We start from the raw sequence: 18396 nt of genomic DNA on the forward strand, positions 1-18396 counted from the left end.
TAGAAATAAAACAAAATAAAACATGGAAAAGAAAATAAGATGATACCTTTTTTATTGGACATAACTTAATATATTTCTTGATTAGCTTTCGAAGGTTGCCCTTCTTCCTCAGATCAGAAATAAGCAAGTGTTGGTAGATGACAGTATATATAACTGAAACATCAACGCATTTTAGTGACAGTCTAACAGGGTGGGGGTGGATAGTGAGAGACCAGGAGATATGTGTGCGAACATCAAAGCATTTCAGTGATAGTCTAACAGGATGGGGGTGGATAGGTGAGAGGAGGGTGATACACAGAGCAATACAACTTTATGGTTTACTAGTAAAAAAAAGGCCCGTTTCTGACACAAAGGAAACCGGGCACTAGCAAGGTTTTCCTCGGAGTGTGTATGTTTGAGAGACTGTGTGTGTGAGAGAGAGAGTGAATGTGTGAGTGTGTGTGTGTGTGTGACAGAGAGAGATTGAGACTGGGTGCGAGTGTGTCTGTGTGAGAGTGAGAGTGTGAGCCAGGGCCCCCCCCCTCCCTCCCTCCCTCCCAGTTCCAGACCCCTCTCCCCCGAGTTCCAAACCCCTCTCCTCCACTGAGTTCCAGACACCCCCTCCCTCCCCCAAGTTCCAGGCCTCCTCCCTCCCTCCCTCCCCGAGTTCCAGACTCCACCTCCCTGCCTCCCTCCCTCCGATTTCCAGACCCCCCTCCCTCCGATTTCCAGACCCCCCTCTGAGTTCCTGACCCCTGGACCCCCCTGCCGTGACCCTCTCGAGCCCCCCTTCCCGCCGCCACCCTCCCCCGCTGCCGTCGCATACCTGAGCTGTCAGGGGACCCCAGGCCCCGCCAGCCCAGTCCTCTTCTCGGCCGCGCGGCATGGAAGAATGATCTGATCAAGTTGCAATTTGTTTGTGTGTGTGCATCTGATGTCCTGCCCACAGGATATCAGACGCATGCACACAAACAGATTCAAACTTGATCAGATCATTCATCCATGCCACGCAGCCGAGAAGAGGACTTCAGCTGGCGGGGGTTTATTTATTTGTTGCATTTGTATCCCACATTTTCCCACCTATTTGCAGGCTCAATGTGGCTTACAATTTTCCGTCATGACTTATGCCATTTCAGAGTACAGATACAATCCGATATAATAAAACGCACCTCCAACATTCTGAAGCTGATCTGCATGGCTGAGGCATTCCTACTCTCTGTATCCATCTGCTGATTGACATCACGTACTTCCGGGTTCGTCACAAGCAGAAGTGACCAACCACACGAGGTTTCTCGGCTTCAGAATGTTGGAGGTGCATTCTATTAAATAGGATTGGTCAGTTCCTTGAAGCACAGCCAGAGCTCAGCGTCCTGCACAGTAACGCTCAGACACCAGAGAGAGAGAGGGGGTCCTGACACCAGAGGGAGGGGGGGCCTGACACCAGAGGGCGGGGGAGGTATCTCTGTCACACACACACACTCTCTCTCTCACACACTCAATGTCTTTCTCTCACTATCACACAGTATGTGACAGAGTTATGTCTCACACTATCACATTCACTCTCTATGTGTCACACAGTCACTCACACACTCTCTTGGTCTCATACACTCAGTTTCACAGAGAGTCTGTGTCTCACACACACTCTCTCGCACACACTGTATCTGTGTGAAACACACTCTCACACTGTGTGTCACATACGCACTTGCGCACACTCTCATTCTCACACACACACTCTCCTTCTCACAGACACACTCGCACCCAGACTCACTCTCTCTCTCTCACACACACACTCGCACATTCACTCTCTCTCTCACACACAGTCACTCTCACATACACTCTCTCAAACATACACACTCCGAGGAAAACCTTGCTAGCGCCCGTTTCATTTGTGTCAGAAACAGGCCTTTTTTACTAGTTGGTAATATATATAGAACATAGATGATATAATGAACAATCAGGTAAAAAATGGGAAAACAAACAATTGGTATCACATATTGAACATGGATTATATAATAAAATTAGACGATAGGATATAGGGAGAAAATATAGGGTTTATTTATTTATTTATTTTTTATTTATTTGTTGCATTTGTATCCCACCTTATCCCACCTCTTTGCAGGCTCAAAGTGGCTTACAATACATCATGAGTAGTGGAAGAATGTTAGTAAATAAACATTTAGTATTGCAGGGTTTTGGTCAGCATGATGATAATAAAACAAAGTAATAGTATACAAGCAGATATTAAGAGACAATTCTGAATATAAATGGGCGAGTTGTGCATATTCACATTGGTTGATCTTTGTGGTAGGCTTTATAAAAGAGATGGGTCTTCAGTAATGAGCGGAAGTTCGTTCTTTCGTGAATCGATTTCAAGCTGCGCGGCAGTGCATTCCATAACTGCGTGCTCAGGTAGGTGAAGTTTGACGCATGCATTAGTTTGTATTTCATTCCTTTGCAGCTGGGGAAGTGCAGATCAAGGAATGTGCGGGATGATCTTTTGGCATTCCTAGGTGGTAAGTCAGTCAGGTCTGACATGTAAGCTGGTGCGTCTCCATGGATAATTTTATGAACTAGTGAGCATACCTTGAACGCGATACGTTCCTTAAGTGGGATCCAGTGTAATTTTACTCGTAAGGGCTTGGCACTTTCAAATTTTGGTTTGCCAAATATAAATCTAGCTGCAGTGTTCTGGGCTGTTTGGAGTTTCTTGATTATTTGTTCTTTGCAGCCGGCATATAGTGCGTTGCAATAGTCTAGATGACTGAGTACCATTGATTGTACCAGGTTGCGGAAAACACTCCTTAGGAAGAAAGGTATTATTCTTTTTAATTTCCACATTGAGTGGAACATCTTCTTGGTTGTATTTTTCGCGTGGTTCTCTAGTGTTAGGTGTCGATCAATGGTAACTCCAAGAATTTTTAGGGTTTCTGAGACAGGAAGGTTTAGGGTTGGTGTGTTAATGGCGGTGAATTCTTTCTTGTTGTGTTGGGAGGTGAGTATTAGGCATTGGGTCTTTTCTGCATTGAGTTTTAGCCGAAATGCGTCCGCCCAGGAATGCATGATATTGAGACTTTGGTTGATGTCATTGGAAATTTCTTTAGGTCTTGTTTGAATGGGATGTAGATCGTTACATCATCTGCATAAATGTATGGATTAAGGTTTTGATTTGATAGTAATTTTGCCATGGGTATCATCATTAAATTGAATAGAGTCGGCGAGAGGGGGGATCCTTGTGGTACTCCGCATTCAGGTACCCATGCAGCTGAAATAGTCGAGTTAGATGTTACTTGGTATTATCTTGTAGTTAGGAATCCCTTGAACCAATTAGGGACGTTGCCTCCGATTCCAAAGTATTCAAGGATGTGTAATAAAATTCCGTGGTCAACATGTCGAAAGCGCTTGACATGTCGAATTGTAAGAGTAGTATGTTCTTACCAGATGCAATCGTTTGTTTGAATTTAGTCATGAGAGTTACTAATACTATTTCGGTACTGTGGTTAGACCGGAATCCTGATTGGGAATCGTGAAGTATTGAAAATTTATCTAGATAGTTTGTAAGTTGCTTGGTCACCAACTCTTCCGTTAGTTTGGTTATTAAGGGAATAGATGCTACTGGTCTGTAATTAGTAAGTTCACTAGCACTTTTCTTGCGTCTTTGGGTATGGGGGTGAGTAAGATATTTCCTTTTTTTCTTCGGGAAGAGTCCATTTTGTAGCATGTAGGGTTGGGGTCCCCCACCAGCACAGGTACGCGACGGTGGCGGGGGAGGGTTGGCGGTGGGAAGGGGGGCTCGAGAGGGTCGCGGCAGGGGGGTCCAGGGGTCAGGAACTCAGAGGGGGGGTGTGGAAATTGGAGGGAGGGTGTGGAAATCGGAGGGAGGGAGGGAGGTGGGGTCTGGAACTCGTGGGGGAGGGGGAGAGTGGATCAGCTTTGAGGGGTTTTTTTCCTCGGGTTCACGTCATAATGGGTCCAGTGATGTCAGCCAGGGCTTCGGAGCCTAGCAGACCAAGAAGTCACAGACACAGGCAGCAAGATAGAATGTTGGAGGTGAGAATTATTTTATAGGATAATGGGCTAGAAAGCCCAGATCTTTGTTAAGTCCTGTCTGGTGGGGTGTCAAAATATTCAATCATTTTGACTTCAAAGGTCTTACATTCCTGTATTGTTTTAAAGTTACCTTTCAGGATTCTTACTATGAAATCACTGGTACAGTGTTCTGGTTTTGTAAAGTGCTGCCCCACAGGGATGGAATCCTCTCTGGCACTGGCATTCTTCATGTGATGTCTATGTAAATTAAATCTTGTCTTTAGCATCTGGCTTGTTTCTCCAAAGACTAATACGAGACCATACATATTACCAAACTGTCAACAATTCAAACAAAGGAAAACCACCAACACGCAGACAACTACAACAAAAGGGAAACAAGGACCCTACTAAAATAAAGGAACAACAACAAAAACGGACCCTTACCAAATAATTCAAATAGGATACATAAACGCCAGATCAGTAGTCAATAGAACAACAATTATAACAGACTGGATCACAGCAGACAATCTCGACTTACTACTCATCAGCGAAACCTGGATCCACGACCTTAAGTACCCCATAATTCTGGAACTCTGCCCCCCGGGCTCCAAAATTACTCATTGGACAAGGAAAGAAAAAAGAGGCGGAGGACTAGCACTAATCTATAGATCCCACTTCAATGTAACAACAACTGCTGAGTCTATAACACCAGAACTTGAAATCGCCTCAGTCAGAATTAACCATACTAGCCTGCTTGATAGCCTAAACGTTGTCTTATTTTACTACTACTACTACTACTACTATTTAGCATTTCTATAGTGCTACAAGGCGTATGCAGTGCTGCACAAACATAGAAGAAAGACAGTCCCTGCTCAAAGAGCTTACAATCTAATAGACAAAAAATAAAGTAATCAAATCAATGTGTACAGGAAGGAGGAGAGGAGGGTAGGTGGAGGCGAGTGGTTACAAGTGGTTACGAGTCAAAAGCAATGTTGAAGAGGTGGGCTTTCAGTCTAGATTTAAAGGTGGCCAAGGATGGGGCAAGACGTAGGGGCTCAGGAAGTTTATTCCAGGCGTAGGGTGCAGCGAGACAGAAGGCGCAAAGTCTGGAGTTGGCAGTAGTGGAGAAGGGAACAGATAAGAAGGATTTATCCATGGAGCGGAGTGCACGGAAGGGGTGTAGGGAAGGATGAGTGTGGAGAGATACTGGGGAGCAGCAGAGTGAGTACATTTATAGGTTAGTAGAAGAAGTTTGAACAGGATGTGAAAACGGATAGGGAGCCAGTGAAGCGACTTGAGGAGAGGGGTAGTATATATTTGAAGTGACTTATGGACTATCAGAGAGATGAACCAGTAGTGATGTATGTTCCTCTCTTGCTCTACATATATATAGTTTTATATAGAGAATATTCAAAATAAAGAATTTGTAATTTGACCCAGGGTTATTATTATTTGTTAGGCTTTATAATCTAGTAGCTCTGGTTTATATTGAAAATTTCCCATTGTCTATATTTTTAATCCTTTTCATCGCCATCAAGTCCAGAAGCACAGAACTCCATCGGTCCACTATCAGCTGAAAAACCCTGGCTGGATAGTTCCCATTTCCCTAAGTCCAAGGAGTGCCTGTTGAGAAAGTTCACCTCCACATTCAAGGACCCAGCAATGTGTACTGCTGACAAGCAGAGATGATTTTTCTCTGCCCAACTCATGATGGAGGTCACCTCCACCGCCATCGGACAGCTGTGGGTTCAGCCTTGCTTGTTGATATAACCCACATCTGTTGTCACCACCTCCATTGTGTTATCGGAACGGACGCTCCAACAGTCAAATTCCTGGGCGACAACTACCACTGCATATGTTTGGCAACAGCATCCAAGGAAGAAGAAGGCAATGCTTCAGTGACACCAGAGACCAGCAGCTGAGAAGAGACTCCTGTAATGGCCACATATGAGGCCTTGCCCATGATACCACTTCCTTTGCCGCTGTCACTGACCCAAGAACCTGTATGTAGTCCCAGACTCTGGGAATGACTTGACTGAAGAGAAGACAAATCTGTTGAACCAACTTTGACCTCCCACATCCCATGAGGAAGATCCTCTCCCTTGCTGTGTCAAATAGAACGCACAGACCCTCTAGCATATGCGATGGAGTTAGTCTGCTCTTCTCAAATTAATCACCCAACCCAATGACTGATGAAAGAAGGCTACCACCACCACCATAATCTTGGTAAACATTCTTGGTGCTGTGGCAAGACCCAAGGGCACAGCCCTGAACTGGAAGTGATAGCTCAGCACCGCAAAGGTAGAAATCTTTGATGCAATGGCCATAGGGCTCCTTGAGATTGAGGGTGATGAGAAATTCTCCCGCTTGAACTGAGGCTATGACTGCTCTTGGTGTTTCCATGCAAAAGCAGGACACTCATAAGCAACGATTTAGACCACCAAGATCTAAGACCAGATGAAAAGGGCGTTCCATCTTTGGGACCATGAAGTAGATGGAGCATTTGCCTTGTCCCTGTTCAGCCTAGGAAACTGGAACAATGGCCCAGAGTGCCAGAAAAGAATCTGCAGTGGTACCAGGTAAGTGGCAAGAATGTCAATCATACTTCATGGATTTCATATCAAACACCTGTGTCTCAAATCCCAATCTACTTATTATTGGAGATATAAATATACATCTCGAAAACTCTAAGGCAACCAGTACACTTGATTGCAAGGACTTCCTCCAACTATGGGACCTTAGCTGGCCCAATATACAAGCCACCCATGTCAAAGGTCACACAATTGACCTCATCACACATAAACTATCCTCAGACCTAAACCTTATGCTAACAGATACAAAATGGTCAGACATACCATGGTCAGATCATTATAAACTAAACTCCACCCTACAGTGGAAGAAAAAAGGAACACACCTCACGCAAGAACCCACAACCTATACCACGAGAGGCCAAATTGACCCTGTAACATTCTGGCAACAAATCTACAGCAATGATTGGACGGCACAAACAGATTCCAAACATTACCTACTAAAATGGGATGACAGATGTAAGAACACATTAGACATTGTAAACATGAGCACCTCTCCGTGCTATCTGCTCTCGACCTGCACCTCTCCGTGCTGTCTGCTCTCGACCTGCACCTCGCCGTGCTGTCTGTCTTCACCCACACAAGAGACCTCCTCTGGAGACTGATGCCTTTTCCACTCAGCTTCACTTTGAGTTCTCTAGTCCCCCAGAACCCGCCTGTAGTCAGTGGGCCTTTCTGCACACTTCCCTGGGGATAAAATTATTGCCTGGGTCCCACCAACCCTCTGCTCTTCCCTTGGTTTCAACTTTCAGACACTGTTAGTCAACTGTCAAGGGTAGCAGGGATTCTCTGATGTCCTTGTCTTCAAAGGGGGCTATTCAACAACAAGGTTCCATCTGGGATAGGGCCTTTTGTAACCCCCCCACAGGGGTGCTCTCTGGTGTGCAGTGGCCCTCTAGTGGCTCCTGCCCAGCCTCACCAGCCTTTTGCCTCAGGGAACCACCTTGAAACCAGACTTCTCTGTGACTGCATTGACTCAGGCCTCTAGGTTTGGTCCTCCCCTTTCCCTCAGGGTGACCTCTTCCTTAACCTGCAGTCCTGGCCCGGCCTCCCTGCTGTATCACCTGGTAACCGACCCACCTTACCAGTTCTTCTGGTGGGGCCCCCAGGTCACCCTTCTCTGGAAGATAGCACAGCTTCCTCTGCTTGCAAAAATATGCAAATTAGCTGGTTGCATGTAAATTCAGTTTATTAGCTAGGTTACAGTCTTGTGGGAACCTGGCTTGCCCACTATTCATCTGTTCCTGCGATTCACCCCCTGAGACCATTTACTGGGGACATCTGGGTCTCAGGGTTTAACAGCCTCCTCCCCTGGATAGGACCTTCTTTATTCACATTAACCTTACGGTCCTATCCTCTACCCCACGGCTGTTTGTTCACTTAAACACTTCAGTAGCCATTGTTCATAACTCTAGTACCCAGTGCCTGGTCCCCACCAGGTAAGTACCTCTTTGGGTTTGGAGGGAACCTTCTCCTGACCTTTCTCTTGAGCTCTACTTCAGCAGGCCTCTTTCTTCAGTCTTCCTGTTAGTAATCCTCAGGCTCTGGGTGTTGCAGGTTCCCCCATCTTCTCTCCTCTCCCTAGGCTTAGAGGAGGCTTTTATAGGGTGCCCAATAATCCATCCCACCTCTCTTTAGGCCTCTCCCCCTGCTTCCAGAAAGGTCTGCACCCAGAACTCTCTCCACCTTTCCAGCTTCCACTCAGAGAGTCCCCCTGGTGGCCTCCCCAGGGAAGTACAGGTCCTATGCCACAAGCACCCCCTTTCTGTTCCTTCTGGTCACTACCATGGACTATACCCTTGGGCTCCCTCTAGTGGCCAGAATGGGCATTTTTAGGTTTTCCATGGGAGAGCGCCCTCTGGCGGCCTCCTCATGTAAGGGCAGGCACTGTGTTTATCACAACATAATTGCACCATTACAAAAAAGAACTACATGTAGACAAAACTCAATACCTTGGTTCAACGAAGAACTGAAATCACTGAAAACACATGTTAGGAGACTTGAACGAGCATGGGAAAAACATGAAAAATGAATACACACTTAATGCATGGAAACAACTACAAAGGAAATACAAATACTCAATAAGACAAACCAAAAGAGCATACTACAAAACCAAAATAGGACCAGATTACAAAGACGCACATAAACTCTACCAACTTGTGAACAAGTTAATAGACACCACACCGGTGACCACGGCCGGCACAGACATTCCATCAATAGACAACCTTGCCAAATACTTTAATGAGAAAATTACGATCCACATTACCACTCAATACCACTGATCACGAAAAATTCATGGAATGCTTGGACCCAACCCCCGGGGAATACCCAGCAGATCGAACCTGGACTAACTTCGATCTGTTAATCGAAGAAACCATCACTCAAGCAATCAACAAATTCTGCAAAACACACTCCAAACTGGATATTTGTCCCAGCAACCTAATAAAGCTCGCTCCCCAACGCTTCATAACAGACCTTACATCACACATGAACTACATGTTGCAACATGGACTGTTCCCCAAGGACAAAGGAAATATACTTCTTACCCCTATACCCAAAGACTTAAAGAAAAAATTAAACGATACAACCAACTATCGGCCAGTAGCATCAATCCCCCTGGTAGTCAAACTAATGGAAAGTATGGTAACCAAACAACTTACCAACTACTTAAACAAATTCACTATACTACATGAATCACAGTCAGGATTCCAATCCAACCATAGCACTGAAACAGTTCTAACCACTCTCATAACCAAATTTAAACAATTAATTGCAACTGTAAACAATGTGCTTCTCCTACAATTTGACATGTCCAGCGCGTTTGACATGGTCAGCCACCAAATACTCTCGAACATCTTGGACTACTTTGGGATTGGTGGAAACGTACTTAGATGGTTCGAAGGCTTCCTAACAGCAAGAACCTATCAAGTGATATCAAACTCAAAAACGTCAACTCCATGGAAACCTGATTGCGGAGTTCCACAAGGATCACTGCTCTCACCAACTCTTTTTAACCTAATGATGACACCATTCCATATCATCATGCTGATCAATCCATAGACTGGTGGGTTGTGTCCATCTACCAGCAGGTGGAGATAGAGAGCAATCCTTTTGCCTCCCTATATGTGGTCATGTGCTGCCGGAAACTCCTCAGTATGTTCTCTATCTCAGCAGGTGGTGGTCACACACAGCAGCAGCTCTGGCTAGGTCTCCAAGCCTAATCCTTAGGTTTTGTTGAGTACCTGGGGTTGAGGGCTCTTCTTGAGCAAGTGCAAACCTGGTGGTGCCAGGTCCCTCCTTTTCTCCCCCCCTCCCGCTGGCTCCGTTAAAAAAAAAAAAAAAAAAATTTTTCAACGTCCTTTAAGGGCGTTTATTTCAACGTTTATTTCAACGTTTATATCAGCGTTTATTGCAGCTGCTCACTGGGACATCCCCCGCCGCTCGCCCCCCCCCCCCCCATTTTGGCCGGCCACTCTGCTCGGACGGCTTCTTCTTGGGCCGCCCTCGAGGTGGGAGACGTTAATGCTATGGTCGCCTTTGATTCGGGCGACGGCAAGAAAGCAGCCAAAGTTAAGCGCCGTTTTTCCCGCGCGGCTCCTTCTCGGAGTTTCGCACCGGACGCCATTTTGGATGCGCAGCATGGTTCTCCCCCACTCTTGAGAGCGCCGGTTGAGGGTGCGGCTAGGGCCATGGCCCAGGCTGCAGAAGTGCACAGTCTGGGGGGTTTCTCCCCTGAGTTCATTTTGCTGCTGCATCAGGCTTTCCTTATGCAAAACACTGCCCCTGCTCCCTTGTCTGATAAAGGGGTTGAGGCCTCCGGAAGCAAACGCCCTCGGGAGAATTTCCAGGCCCTAGAGGACTCTGTAGATGAGGGCAGCATATCTGAGTTCTCCCAACGGTCCTTTGGGGATTCCTTGGAGGAGACGGATTCCCACTCGGATGGAGCAGATGACCCCTCTGCAGCGCGGATCTTTCGCTCAGAGGATTTGCTCAACCTGTTAGTGCAAGCCATGAGCATTTTGAAGATTTCCTCTCCGGAGGACGTTTCTCCATCAGCCTCTGCTGGCTCTGCCATTATGCTGGGGACGAAGCGCCCGCCTAGAACCTTCCACGTGCATGAGGCCATGCACACCTTGATTTCGGCTCAATGGGATATCCCAGAAGCGAGCCTGAAAGTGGCTAGGGCTATGTCCCGCCTCTATCCTCTTCCTGAAGGTGAACAGGAGGCCTTTCTTTGGCCTACCATGGATTCTTTAATCACTGCGGTGACTAAGAAAACGGCGTTGCCAGTGGAAGGTGGCACGGCCCTAAAGGACGCCCAAGACAGAAGATTGGAGGCGGCTTTAAGGTCGTTTTTCGAGGCGGCTGCTTTAAGTTTGCAGGCCTCAGTTTGCGGCTCCTATGTGGCCAGGGCGTGCCTGACCATTGTGCAGCGGGCTTCCCCCTCGGATCCTTCCTTGAGGGCTGATTGGCCGGCCCTGGAATCGGGCTTGGCCTACTTGGCAGACTTGCTGTATGATGTCTTGAGAGCCTCGGCTAAAGGTATGGCTCAGACAGTCTCTGCACGGTGCTGGCTTTGGCTGAAGCATTGGTCTCGCCTGGCTAAGTTGCCTTTTAAAGGCAAGCTGCTCTTTGGGGTCGAGCTGGACAAAATTGTGACCGATTTCGGCACGTCTAAGGGCAAGAGGTTACCAGAGGTCAGGGCTCGGGCCAGTGGTGCCCGCCCCGGTTCCTCCAAAGGACGGTTTCAGGAAGCCCGTCGTTATCACCTGGGCAAGTCGGGCTCCTCTGCCCCCTCTTCCTTCAAGAGGAACTTCTCCCCCAAGCAGCATTCCTTTCGCAGAGACCGCCGTCCCGGAGGTGCGTCCTTCGGTCCTCCCCCAGGGTCTCATACCCAATGACGGGGCCCTGGTCCATGGCCCAGAGCAGATTGGAGGACGCCTATCCTCGTTTCTGGGCGAGTGGACCAGGGTAACTTCAGACGCTTGGGTGCTGGAAGTCATCAGAGACGGCTACAAGCTACAGTTCTGCCGACCCTTAAGAGACGGGTTTGTGCACTCTCCCTGCAAGTCTCCGGTCAAAGCTGTGGCAGTGCAGCAGACTTTGGACAATCTGATCCGCCTGGGTGCGGTCGTTCCAGTGCCAGAAGATCAGCTTGGCAAGGGGACGTTACTCCATTTACTTTGTGGTACCAAAGAAAGGAGGTTCTGTACGGCCTATCCTCGACCTCAAAGGGGTCAATCGGGCCTTGAAAGTTCGGCACTTCCGAATGGAGACTCTCCGCTCTGTTATAGCGGCAGTGAAGGCAGGGGAGTTCCTGGCATCCTTGGACATCAAGGAAGCTTACTTGCATATTCCCATCTGGCCTCCTCATCAACGCTTTCTGCGTATTGCAGTCCTGGGCCGACACTTCTAGTTCAGAGCCCTCCCGTTTGGGTTGGCTACTGCTCCGCAGACCTTCTCCAAAGTAATGGTGGTCATCGCGGCCTTCCTACGAAAGGAAGGAGTACAAGTCCATCCTTACCTGGACGACTGGTTTATCCGAGCCCCCTCTTATGCAGAGTGCGGCAGAGCTGTAGACCGGGTGATTGCTCTTTTGAGCTCCCTGGGGTGGATCATCAACTGGGAGAAAAGCCAGCTGCACCCGACTCAGTTCCTGGAGTATCTGGGAGTTCATTTCGACACCCAAGTGGGCAGAGTGTTCCTGCCAGACAATCGGATTGTCAAGCTTCAGGCTCAGGTGGACCAGTTTCTAGTAGCCTCTCCTCTTCGGGCTTGGGACTATGTGCAGTTGTTGGGCTCTATGACGGCCACGATGGAAGTAGTGCCCTGGGCCAGGGCTCATATGAGACCACTACAACACTCTCTGCTGCAGCGCTGGACTCCAGTGTCGGAGGATTACGCTGTGCGCCTTCCCTTGGTCCCAGCGGTGCGCAAGGCGCTGAGCTGGTGACTGAGGACAGACAAGTTGTCCGCAGGAATGCCTCTTTAGACCTCGGAGTGGGTTGTCGTCACGACGGACGCCTCTTTGACGGGCTGGGGAGCCCACTGCTTGGGAAGGACAGCGCAGGGGCTCTGGTCTCCTGCAGAGACAAAGTGGTCTATCAACCTCCTGGAACTCAGAGCCATTCGGTTGGCGCTTTTGGAGTTTCTCCCGGTACTGGCGTTGAAGCCAGTACGGGTCCTGTCGGACAATGCCACGGCTGTGGCCTATGTCAATCGCCAGGGAGGTACCAAGAGCCCCCTCTAGCCAAGGAGGCCATGAATCTATGCCAGTGGGCGGAAGCGAACCTGGAACAGCTGTCGGCGGCCCACATTGCCGGAGTCATGAATGTCAAGGCGGACTTTCTCAGTCGCCATACTTTGGATCCCGGAGAGTGGCAGCTATAGGCTCAGGCGTTCTTGGACATCACGAAGTGCTGGGGCCAGCCGAGCCTAGATCTGATGGCGTCATCGGCCAATTGCCAAGTGCCACGCTTTTTCAGCAGAGGACGGGACCTCGATCTCTGGGAGTAGATGCTCTTCTCCAACAGTGGCCGACACAGGAGCTTCTCTATGTGTTCCCGCCCTGGCCCATGTTGGGCAGGGTGCTAGACCGGGTGGCAAAGCATCTGGGCCGGATAATCCTGGTGGGTCCGGACTGGCCCAGACGTCCCTGGTATGCGGACTTGATCAGGCTCTCAGTGGACGGCCCTCTGCGGCTGCCAGCGGAGCGGGGCCTGTTGCATCAGGGTCCCGTGGTGATGGAGAATCCCTCCCCCTTTGGTCTTACGGCCTGGCTATTGAGCGGCAACGTCTGAGGAAGAAGGGCTTCTCAGACAAGGTCATCGCCACTATGCTGAGAGCGAGGAAGCGCTCTACTTCTACTGCTTACACCAGGGTTTGGCGTACCTTTGCATCGTGGTGTGAGGCAGGCTCTCTTTCTCCCTTCACTGCTCCAATTTCTTCAGTGTTGGCATTCCTGCAAGAAGGTCTGGAGAAAGGCCTGTCGCTCAGTTCCCTTAAAGTCCAGGTAGCAGCTCTGGCTTGCTTCAGGGGTCGCCTGAAGGGTGCTTCCCTGGCCTTGCAGCCAGATGTGGTGCGCTTTCTCAAAGGAGTTAATCACCTACGCCCTCCTCTGTGCTCGGTGGTGCCTGCATGGAATCTCAATCTGGTGCTAAGAGCCTTGCAGAAGCCGCCTTTTGAATCCTTGTCGAGGGCATCTCTGAAAGACCTGACGTTGAAAGCAGTCTTTTTGGTGGCTATCACTTCAGCCAGACGAGTTTCCGAGCTCCAGGCGCTATCATATTGGGAACCCTTCCTGCAGTTCACTGAGGCAGGAGTGTCTATTTGCATGGTGCCTTCCTTCTTGCCCAAGATTGTTTCTCGCTTCCATGTAGATCAGCAGCTCTGTCTCCCATCCTTTCGTAGGGAGGACTACCCAGAGGAGTACTCTGTTCTCAAATATCTAGATGTGAGACGAGTCATCATCAGATACTTGGAAGTGACCATTTCCGGAAGTCGGATCATCTGTTTGTCCTGTTTGCAGGTCCTCGTAAGGGTCTGCAGGCTGCTAAGCCTACAGTGGCAAGATGGGTCAAGGAAGCCATTGCAGCGGCTTATGTGGCCGTGGGGAAGGTGCCGCCTATCCGGCTGAAGGCTCACTCTACTAGAGCTCAGGCGGCCTCGATGGCAGAGGCTGGGTCCGTCTCCTTGGAAGAGATTTGTAAGGCGGCAACTTGGGCATCGGCTCATACCTTCTCCAGACATTACCGCTTGACTGTGGCTGCTCGGGCGGAGGCCCGGTTTGGAGCTTCAGTGTTGCGGTCAGGGATTTCTATGTCCCGCCCTGGGTGAGTACTGCTTCGGTACATCCCACCAGTCTATGGATTGATCAGCATGATGATATGGAAGGTAAAATTATGTATCATACCTGATAATTTTCTTTCCATTAATCATAGCTGATCAATCCATAGCCCCTCCCAGATATCTGTTCTGTTTATATTCTGGTTGTATTTCAGGTTCAAATGAGTCTTCTGTTCCTGTTCAGTAGGATCTTCGTGTTCAAGTTTTTTCGATTGAATTCTTCTGGAGTTGAGACGATTTTGTGTTACAGTGAGCTGCTGCATTCCTCTCCCCTCCGTTTACGGGGCTGGATTGAGACCAAAATTCTGCCGGTGCTCCCTTCCGCTTCGTGTGGCTGTAGGGCAGCTTTGTACCCCTCCCGCTTCGGCGGTGTTGGGGTCAGTCAGCTCCTCCCGCGGTTGCGGTTGCAGGATAAGCCAGATCCCCCCGCATCGGCGGGTGTGGTGTCCCTGCCCCGCTCCGCGGGGATGAGCTGGACGGATTCCCCTCCCCCACTTGTGTGGGGATGAGCTGGGTTGATTCCCCTCCCCCGTTTCGGCGGTGGTGAGCTGGGCAGAGTGTCCCTTTGTGGATGTAATTCTCTAAGTGCTGAGTCCTGCGGATGGAGCTTTGATATCGACATACTGAGAAGTTTCCGGCAGCACATGACCACATATAGGGAGGCAAAAGGATTGCTCTCTATCTCCTCCTGCTGGTAGATGGACACAACCCACCAGTCTATGGATTGATCAGCTATGATTAATGGAAAGAAAATTATCAGGTATGATACATAATTTTACCTTAGCCAAATCTCTCTCCAACCAAGGACTCAACCCATACATCTATGCAGACGATGTAACGATATGCATCCCGTTCAAACAAGATATAACTGAAATCACACACAGCCTCCAAATGCACAAAACCTAACGAGCCAGTAATGTGGTTTTTATATCAGTTCAAGCCAGTTTAGCAAGCAAGGAGTAAAATGAGACATGCACAAAAAGGCTCTCCGAGCTCTTTTCCTATCATGGTAGCAGCTAATGAAAACATAATGCAAAGCTATTATAACGAGCTAATCACTGTACAAATGTGCATGCAAAATGATGCACAGCCATCTTGCAACCCGATGCACAGAACAGTCCCTAGCTTTTCCATGGAAAAGTTAGATGGTCAGGAGCTGTTGGTACTACATATGACAGCCGAAACAGTAGAGGGAAGAGGTGGAGGGACCAGGCAGAGCTCCTGCAACAAGAATGTACACTTCCAAGCAGTGAGAGAGATGTAAACATTGATGTCATAAACACTGATGTACAACGTTAGATAATATTCTGACCGTTTCAGAGAAGGATACAACGCTTCTCTATGCAAGGCACACAACATAAAAATAAAAAAAATGCCTAAACGTAACTTAATAGCAAAATACTGATAAGAAGCATACACATTGCTTTAAAAACTGCAACTTTGACCACCTTTTGGGTAAAAGAGTTGAAGGTCCGTTTATAGTTTTAGTTTTCAATACTATTTGTTCAGTTCTAGTCTATGTTTTTTTGTATATCCACAGTTTCTCTTAGATTATTATTTGCACACGGTTCATTTTAGTTTTTTAAAATTGATAAGTGCTTACCTTCCTTTTTTTTTCCATTTTTGAAATCAGCTGTTCTTTTTGGCATGCAGGGTGGCTATAATTTTCTTCTTGTGCTGCTGCTGCCCTGTCCTGCCCCCTGGCAAGGAAGCAGGGGCAGCAGAGGAGAGAAGAGAACCCCGGAGCATGAGTGAGAACTTTAAAAGCAAGACTTCTTCCTTTGAGTTTTGGGATCTGCCCCCCCCCCCCCCCCCCCCCCCCCCACAGGAGAGTGCAGGCTCCCGGCATCAGCAGACCGCATCAGTTTTTGAAAAGAAAACAAAAAGCCAAGCCGGCTTTCATACACTCGGCTTTTTTGCTTGTATGAGAGCTGTCTGTAGCATGCGCAGAGCAGCCACGCTTAGTGATTGGCTGTCTGTAGCATGCGCAGAGCAGCCATGCTTAGTGATTGGCTGTTCTACGCATGCTCAGCTTGCCAACTCACTTGCTCCATATCACATGCAAATGAGCTGGGTCGCAAAAGCAATGAGCAGCTCATTTGCATGCAATTCTCTTTGAGAATGCCTCTGTATTTCAAAACCGATAATTTTTACTGATTTGAAATACAGATGGATTCTTAACGGGGACCTTTGTGCATCTGGGCCTTAGTCCTAGGATACCCACTGCATTCAAATCTATCTCATGAATATTCATTGTGGATATACTGAAATCCTGACTGGCTGAGGTGGGTGCCTCCAGGACCAGGTTTGGGAATCATGAAATATGCCAACTTGTGCAGCATAGGGATGTACACAGGAAATAATCACTTTCATTGGTTAGTTAGAGAGAGTGTGTGTGTGTTTGTGTGTAGTAGCACACACTCTCAAAAAAAGAAAGAAATAAAAGGCTGCTCCAGAAATGATATTTTGGGGGGGGGGGGGGGGTGTGGACAGACCAACACCCTACCAACCCAAACCATTTATTCGGGCAACCGAAGCCATTCTCAGGCTCATTAGCAGGTGAAAAAAATCAGCTTTGTTTCTGTTCGCTGTGCTGAAAGCTTAGGAAAGGAATTACCGAGGGCTGCCTTTCTCTCTGCCTTTCTCTCGTCTTGTGCACGCGTGTGTGTGTGTGTATGTGCATACACACAGTCGTTACTATCAACTGTCTCTTTAATTCTTTAACCTCTTTTTTTTTAATCCACTCAGTTTCTGGCCTGTGACTGAATGCCTGCCGAGTATGGGAGCCTTGGGGGCTCATTTTCAAAGCACTTAGACTTACAAGGTTCCGTGGAGGGGCATAATCGAATGTCTCCGGCCAAATAGATCGCCGGCGATCTATGTTGGCGGCAGCGCTACAGCTGGCCGGAACCGTATTATCGAAAAAGATGGCCGGCCATCTTTTTTTTTTCGATAATACGGTTTAGCCCGGCCAAATGCCGTGGAGTTCGCCGGGTTTGAGATGGCTGGGTTTGTTTTTCAGCGATAATGGAAAGTTATGTCGGCCATCTCAAACCCTGGCCAAATTCAAGGCATTTGGCTGTGGGAGGAGCCAGCATTTTTAGTGCACTGACCTCCCTGACATGCCAGGACACCAACCAGCCACCCTAGGGGTCACTGCGGTGGACTTCAGAAAAGCTCCCACGTGCATAGCTCCCTTACTTTGGAAGCTGAGCCCCCCAACCCCCCCCCCCAAACCCACTACCCACAAATGTACTGCACCCACTAAAATTGCTCCAGGGACCTGCATACAGCCTCTAGGACTTATTGCTGCTGTATAACTTTGGCACACCAGTTCACACCTGAAGACTAATCTCTCTTAAAAAGTCCTTTCTTGAAATAACCACGCTTACTCACAGTTAACTGCAGATCAGAGGTTGTGCCCCACTGGCAAAGAGTCTGGTACTAAGATTAGCAGTAGGTCAGAGCTGGCACAATGGTGTACAATGCCCTCTTTCAGCACCATTCAAGGGGTAACACAGGAAAGGGAAGTAAGGTAAAATTATGTATCATATCTGATAATTTTCTTTCCATTAATCATAGCTGATCAATCCATAGACTGGTGGGTTGTGTCCATCTACCAGCAGGTGGAGATAGAGAGCAATCCTTTTGCCTCCCTATATGTGGTCATTTGCTGCCGGAAACTCCTCAGTATGTCGATATCAAAGCTCCATCCGCAGGACTCAGCACTTAGAGAATTACACCCACAAAGGGACACTCTGCCCAGCTCACCACCGCCGAAACAGGGGAGGGGAATTAACCCAGCTCATCCCCACACAAGTGGGGGAGGGGAATCTGTCCAGCTCATCCCCGCGGAGCGGGGGAGGGACACCACCCCGCCGATGCGGGGGGATCTGGCTTATCCTGCAACCGCAACCGCGGGAGGAGCTGACTGACCCTAACACCGCCGAAGCGGGAG

This window comes from Microcaecilia unicolor, chromosome 7 (assembly GCF_901765095.1).
Source record: "Microcaecilia unicolor chromosome 7, aMicUni1.1, whole genome shotgun sequence".
Lineage (NCBI taxonomy): Eukaryota > Metazoa > Chordata > Amphibia > Gymnophiona > Siphonopidae > Microcaecilia > Microcaecilia unicolor.